A 7988-nucleotide genomic window follows, 5' to 3' on the forward strand; every position below is an offset into this window, starting at 1 on the left:
TGCCACCCCCAACCCTGGAGATCCTCTGACCTCCATTCTGTGTCTCTCTTCTCTCCCTGGCAATGACTAAGTAGGGCAAGGGGGTCTCAAGTGAGAGGGAGATTTTCCTCTGAAGAGCCACTTCATTTGTTAAGGAGGAACTACAAAACGTCTTACAGCAGGCTGCGACCCCCCGTCCATCCTGTGTAAAATATGAAATAAGAGTTTTAATTACTAAGCTTGGAAGGCAGCCGACATGTTTAATATTTAATGTCTCCAATCCTGTGCCCCAGGCATGCCGGCACTGACACAATTGGGGTTTCCCTTGGGTTGGTTCTGAATGTACTTGGAGAAAGGCCAGGCAGCCGCCTTCCCCAACACCTGGGAGCCTACTGTAGCCCAGCCTGGGCCCAGGCCTGCCCTGAGCCTCCCACCCCCTGAGGGATTCCTGACAGGAAGGCCCAGTGAGGCCTGTTCTCCCACCCTGGGGTGGACTTCAGGTCCTGGAGCCCCTGCGAAGGCTCTAGTTAGTAATAGACCCAGTCCAGAGTCCTGGCAGAGAAAATGGAGTCAGAGGAAGATGGAAACCCCAGGACAGGACAAGGCAGATGAGCCCAGGTTTGAGCTCTGCTTTTCTGTATGCCACTTGGGTGTCACTTTTATTATTCATAAAAATGGAGAGTGTATTTCCTGTGTTACGGGTTGTTAATGTGTCGCCATTTTTGAGGTTTAGCATGTGTCAGAGCCCTGCTAAGCACTTCACATGTACCGTGTCTTCGTCAATACAACAGTGCTTTGAAGTGGTTAAGCTGGAACTTGGAAATGAGGCCTCCTGATTCCAGAGCTTATTGACTCTGAGAGTTTGTGTGCAGAAGGGCTTTGTGGGTTTGGAGAATGTCTACCCTGTTCCAGACTCTAGTGTGCGGTGGCACCTTCTGCTTGCTAGTCAGTGGGGGCTCAGGACAGCACCCCAAACCAAGCTATCCCTGGGCATGGTGACACACAGCTTTAATGTCAACATTTGAGAGGCAGAGGCAAAAATGGATCTCTGTGAGTTCCAGGCTAGTCTGGTCTATGCAGTGAGGCCCTGTTCTTTTTTTTTTTTTTAAAGTAGTGTTTTGGAGTTATCTTGGACTATGTCCATTGGTTTGCCTTTAGACAAAAGTGTCATCTCTTGTCTTGTTAGCTGTGACCAATTAGTCCCTTCCTTAACCAAGCATAGCACACAGATGACAGCAAGTGCTGAGGTGTGTGAGGCATGTCCAAGCATTGATGCCATTCATCTGTAAAGGTAGCATGGCATATAAGAGGCTTCCTAACTCTCCAACACCCAAGAGGGATGGCTGGGAAGGAAAAGAGAGCAGTGACTAGCTTCACGCTCTAACCTTCAGATCGCAGTGGGACCCAGGAACCCTGGTTGGAACAGGAGAGAGAAGAGCAGCCATTGTTGAGAGCGCACAGCCTGTGTTCCACCTGTTTGCAATCTGTACCCAGCGACAAGCCTCACAGAGATGTATAAAAACATTTGCCCAAGGGTTTTCCTCAAAACATTTACCAGTACTAACTGAAGGGTGTAATTAATGAAGACAGCATGGTTTCTTCCTCTTCTTATCATATAAACCATTTTCCTTTAATAAAAGGAAATACTGTGTGGGCCAGTAGCATAGCTCAGTGAGTAAAGGTGCTTGCTGCAAATGAAGCCTGATGACCTGAGTTAGAACCCTGGAACCCACGTGATGGAAAGAAAGAACTGCCTCCCTCAGGTTGTTCTTTGACCTCTATATGCACACCATGGCACACACAAATACACGCATGTGATTAAAGCAGTACCTCTAAAGGAATGGAGAAGTCACCTGTGGCATATGGAACACTATATAGCCCAAGCCTGTTCCACAACAAAAGAAAAAGAAAAGAAAAGAAAAACCCAAAAAGGAAAAAAAGGAAGAACAAAGCACAAGGAAGAGGTTAGTCTCCCAGTACCACCACTTCGCAACTTCAGCCTAGACACTGCTCAGTCCAGACCCGTTTGCCAGCACCCCTCCTTCAAGAAAATGCATTTCTATAGCATGGCCTGGAGGTGGCGCTATTGCAGTTGGTCCTTGACTGAGGCCACAGCCTGTGAAGGGGTGTAGAAGGACATTTTGAGGGTGTTGGAGTGTCCTCCGTGGTTTGGCAACAATTGTGTGCGTGGAAGAGTGTTGTTGGAAGCCTATCTTCCATTCTTCATCTGTCCCATCTCCAGGATGCCTGCAGACTCTGCATAGATCATTCCGAGCTGGGATTCTAGGATGTGGTAGATAAACCAAGCAAAGGGGTTCCTGGTCTATTCTCACTTCCTGTTTCTTTTTCTTTTATTATAGTTTGTACATGCATGTGGGGGTGTGTGCATGTAGAGGCTAGAGGACAACCTTGGGTGTCATCTTCAGGAATGTCACCCACTGCCTTTGAGGAAGAGAGTGTACCCCACCGTTTTGGGGCTCACCAATTGGGCTGAACAGACTGGCTAGTGAGCTGAGAGACCCTCCTGTCTCTGTGTCTTCAGCACTGGGACCACAAACTGTATTTTTACATGGGTTCTGGGTATTGTGCTTCACACTTGGAAAGCAAGCACTTTACCTACTGAGCTGCCCTCCACCCATCTCCTTTTATTTCTGTTGAGTTTGGGGGACTTGGGCTTGATGCAACCTGCTCACAAGAGTTCAGGTGGAGGGACCTTGGCCTTGAGGTCATGGAGCCATGGTATTTCAGGTAGGATCATCTCCAGGGTTTGGGGGCATGGGGTAAGCAGTTCACTACCCACTGAACCTCTGTTGCTTTCTGATCACTGGTCTTCAACCATCTATGGTGGTGATGGGTGAGATGAGGTAAGAGAGAGGAGGAACGGACCCAGGTACTGCTTGCCTGTAAAGGACAGTGTTATAAATCTGCTCACAGGAGTGGGGGCTTTGCTAGAAGGATACAGGAGTGTTCATGGAATCAGAGGACAAGATGTAGGCTTAGGGATGTGGAAAGATCTGGAGCCAGCACAGAAACATGGGCTTTCCTCCAGTTCAGACCGGCTTTGCCTGTTGTGTTCTACACTCAGAGGCAGATGGCAGAGGCAGAGTGATGCATCCCCCCTCCAAATTGCTGTCAACTTTTTCCCATCCCTTAGCCAGTGCCCTGGTGTTCCAGTTCTATGCTCCTCAGATGGAATCTCACAAGCCTCTGTTGCTGCCTTTGGATTGCAATGATTAGATATAATTGGGGTGTCTTGCTCACATTCTCAGGAATCTTCTATCAGAGGAAGAATGCCTTCCCTCTTCCAGCTATGTGTAAATTTTGCCCCTCCCTTTGCCATAGGGTGAGAAGCACAACAGAACCTCTAATATCCTTTGGGCCCCGCTTGAGACAAGGCTTGGGGTACAGAGAGATGGCCTGGATGTGATTCCAGGAAATGTGACGGGGGTGGAGATGAAGGAAGAGAAGACGGTAAAGGATGCCTGGCTGATGCTGCAGCTGTCTGCAGGAGGGACTTATGTCCTCTACACCTATGAAGGTACAGAGCCCTCTTCTTGCAGAAGGCTCATCAATGTCTACATCCATTGGGTGAAGGATGTCTCTGGGTTGGTGGGGCAGCTGTGGGCACATTTCCAGGTGGCATTAGAGAAGGAAAGAGATGTGTGGAGTGAGGTCAAAGAAGATGTTCCTAATGCAAATGGACTGGATCTTGTCCATCACAGATGCAGCTGAAGATGGAGGTTGAGGAAATAGTTAGACCCTGGAGTACCCAGAGATACGTCCTTTACATGATATCTCTCCAGGGTCAGAAACTGCTGTATTTTGGAGCCCAGGCCCCTCTTCTGAGCTTCATATCTGTGCACAAGGTTGGTCCATTGATGGCTAATATTCTGGATGCCTTACTCATCTTCACTCAGAGCAAAGCCAAGTTCGTTACTTCTATGTCAGACCAGCCCCACTTTCTGATTGCTATTCACAGGACCCTCCCAGTGCTTGGGGACATGCTCATGTGGGAGTATGCACAAGTATGTGTGATTGTATGTGTGGATGTGGAGACCATGTGGGAGCATGCACAGGTGTGTGTGACTGCGTGTGTGGATGTGGAGATCATATGGGGGTATGCACAGTTATGTTTGATTGCATGTGTGGATGTGGAGACTGGGGCTTGATCTCCATTATCTGAAACCAGAACACATCAGTTTGGCTAGATTGGCTGGACAATGAGCTCCATGGATCCTTCTGTCTCCACAACCCTAGAGCTGGGATTACAGGCAAGCTCTGCTGTCTCCAAACTCAAGACTTGCTCATGTTTTCATGGCCAGCATCTTACCATCTGAGCCATCTTCCCAGCCTCTGAGGCTCAGGCTTGACCCTTCTGTCTCTGTCTTCATATCCAAACAGGCACCAAACCTCTGAATTACATCATTTCCTTTCTTACTTCAGTTCCCACCTTTTTCTTCTCCTCCCTCTCTATCAAGTTGGTATAGGTAAAAGGAATAATATTGAAGATTGCCTATACAATAGAGCTCTCATATTTGATGAGAGGAGATACTGAAGAACTTTTGGAAGACTATATAAATAATCACAAATCTTACCCTTTTCAGCCAGGATCTCACTCTGAAGCATAGGTTGAACTGGAATCCACTATGTAGCTCAGGCTGGGCTCAGACTTGGGACAATTCCTGTGTTGGCTTCCCCAGTTCTGTGATTACAGCTGTGAGACACAACACTTAACTACAAATGTTACTATCTAACTTGAGTGCATCCTCCAACAAGGCTCTACCTTCCAAAGGTTCTCAAATCTCCTCAAACAGTACCACCAACCAGGGTGGTATATGAGTCTATGGGGGACACTCTCATCCAAAACACCATATTGACTATACAAGTGATGATGTGGCTAGCCATGTGAGAAATCCTGCTCAGAACTGGCAACCACAGAGGCCAGTGACAGGTACAGACCTGGTCCAGTAGGGGACAACTTCCCTATGAAGCTGTGTTGGCTGGGCCCTGAAGGATGAGCTCAGGCCATTCTCACAATGGGTCAAATAGGAGAAGGGACGAAAATGCCTATGAAGGAGTCCATATGAAATAATACAAACTTTATTTTTAAAATTTGTGTGTGTCTGTGTATGCGCATGAGGGGAGTGGAGACTGCAAGCAAGACACAGCACATGTATGAAGGTCAAAGGACAACTTTATGGAGTGGGCTCTCTCCTTTTACCTTTACGTGGGTTCAGAAGATCAAACTTAGGTGACCAGGCTTGTGTGGCAAGTGCTTTGCCCATTGAACCTTCATGTCAGTCCAGGATGAGTCACAGAGCCAGAGTGATAGTGGTAAAGATGAACACAATAGACAGGTTCCAGAATCCTCATGAAATTAATCAAACTGTTGGGCATGTTGATGGGGGAGAGCCAGAGAGCCTGGGAGAATCTCAGGCTGCTTGCCGTCCCATGTATCACGGTAATCCAGAATGGAGAACCCTGGAGAAAGACCCTGTCAGAGGTGGGGGACCCGTGTTGAGTGGTCTCAAGTGGTTCTGGAGGCAGATTTTGGGGTATCCAGGTACCCAAGGGAGTAATCAGAGTGTTCAGAAAAGACCTCCCTGGTCTGGAGGGATCCAGGCTGAGGGAAGGGAGATGCAGATGCAGGGGCTGTTCTGATGGGCATGGAAAGGTGGGGACTTCAGGTTGCCCAAATGGAGGTGCAACACTTGGAGGTCAGGTTCCTGTTGGTGTCTCCATGGACAACCTCTATTTCCACCTTTCTTAGGTCTCGTTGTCCAACACTCACTGACTTCTTTAGATTCTCAGTTTTCCAATGACCCCCCCTCCCATCTTACTGGATTAGACTGCTTTAGATAGGTGTCTGCCCATTGCAATCCCCCAAAGCCTCTGCAAAGGCACTGGGTATACACTGTTTTATTTTTGTGTCTCAAGCTCTTGCTGGTTTGGTGGTGCCTTCAATCTTGGCACCTGGAGTTCACTAATTCAGCCTGTATACCACCATCTTCATCAAACCTTAAAAAGGAATAAAAGTAAGCAAGGGAATACCCATAAAAATGTAAGGTCTAGGTGTAGCCTATGAGGTGGGAAGCAATGGGCTACATTTTTCTTAGTAAGAACATAAATGCTACCCTTTATGAAATCTAAATGACAAAAGAGAACTTAGTAGTAAAGAATAGAGAGCTTAATTGAATAGAGCAATGAAGTATGTAAACACTGTCCATCACCCTCCTCAAATTAGATAAAGGTTATCCTATACATAATATCAACCAACAAGTCTATGAGGGGAGATAAATCATAACAAGATAAACATACTGGAAAGTGCGTTTAGATTAATCACAGCCTCGCTTAAATTATGTAAAGCACCTGGTCTACACCCAGAAGACTCCACAACCAATGGACGCTGAGAACTAACTCTAGCCCTGCACCCTAAAAAATAAAATCATTTAAACACATAAGTTAAAACATTTAAGCCAAAAGAAGTACTGGTGAAAGAAACTTTTCTAAGGAACTATAGAGACAGAACCGAAAGGAAAAGATGAAAGACATGTTGAGGCTATCCTGTCCTGGGCTGCTTGTTGGGTGTGATGGTGCACACCTTTAATCTCAGCACCTGGAGTTCGAGGCCATCCTGGACTGCACAGTGAATTCCAAACCAGTAAGAGATAGAAGAATATCTCGTGAGACATTTCTCAAGAATTAAAACCAGGGTGCTGGTGAGATAGTATAGTGGTTAAAAACTCTGGCTGCCCTTGCAAAGGACAGGGTTTAGTTCCCAGCATCCACATAGTGGCTCACAACTGTTTGTAACTCTAGTTCCAGGGAATCCATTGACCTTTTCTGGACTCCTCAGGCACAGGCATGCACATGGTGCATAGACAGACATATCGATAAAATATACATACAGATAAAAATTTTTTTAATTAAAAATACAAAATAAATAAAAATACAATTTAAAAAGCTTTTATTTGCCAACTTGTCTATCAGCTGTAAAATGTTGATACTAACTTTTGTAAGGCAAGTTACCCATTATTATCATTTTACTTCCCCAAATCATTAGCCCCTCTGTGCAGTTTTTCATAAACTCCAGAATCATTTTTTCAAGGTAAAAAGAAAATCCTGTGAAAATTTTCATTGAAATTACACATCAAATTTATAGATTGCTTGAGCAAGGATTGACACCTCCACAACCCTGCTCTAGGACCACATTCTTCCCTCCATTGATCCAAGCTTTAAAACAAATAGACCTTCACACAGTTTCAACGTATATCATTGCCCATATTTTGCTAACCACATTGTTTTGGTCCCCTGATGCTTTCTAAGTCGTCATTACTGGTCTCCAGGACAGGAATTGATCTGGATATATTTATTGCCTCATGTGAGCCCTTCTCATTCAATGCTCTAATTAGTTCTTGTGGTTTCCCAGTTTGTTCTCTGGGTTTTGTGGGGCAAACAAACATATTATCTGCAAATAACAATCACTTTTGTCTTTGCCTTGCTGATATGTACACACTGCTTTTCTTTTTTGTTATTTGATCTCCTGACATGAAGGCGAGTGAGAGCTGTGATGGCTGCCAGCCTTCAAACACTGCTGCCTTGTATGACATGAGTTGTGTGATGGTTCCCAAACTGGTATGGGAGAGTACAGGATGCTGACTGTTGATGGAGATTTGGGGTCCAAGTAACTTTAGAATGTGCTGGCTTGAATGGCAACAAATTTGGTTCTTTGCTTCAGTAGTCATCAACAAATATGATGTTATACAGTGGTGCCTGGCAGGGGTGGCGCACAGCTTTCAGCCCAGCACTTGGGAGGCAGAGGCAGGCAGATCTCTATGAGTTCCAGACCAGACTGGTCTACAAGAGCAAGTTCCAGGACAGGCTCTAAAGCCACAGAGAAACCCTATCTCGAAAAACAACTCCCCCAAAAAATATGGTGGCACAAACTGACTTACTGGAGTCCATTCTATATGGAGAAATACCTTGCTCAGCCTAGACACAAGGATGTG

Source organism: Phodopus roborovskii, unplaced genomic scaffold (genome assembly GCF_943737965.1).
Source record: "Phodopus roborovskii unplaced genomic scaffold, PHOROB, whole genome shotgun sequence".
Taxonomy (NCBI): Eukaryota; Metazoa; Chordata; class Mammalia; order Rodentia; family Cricetidae; genus Phodopus; species Phodopus roborovskii.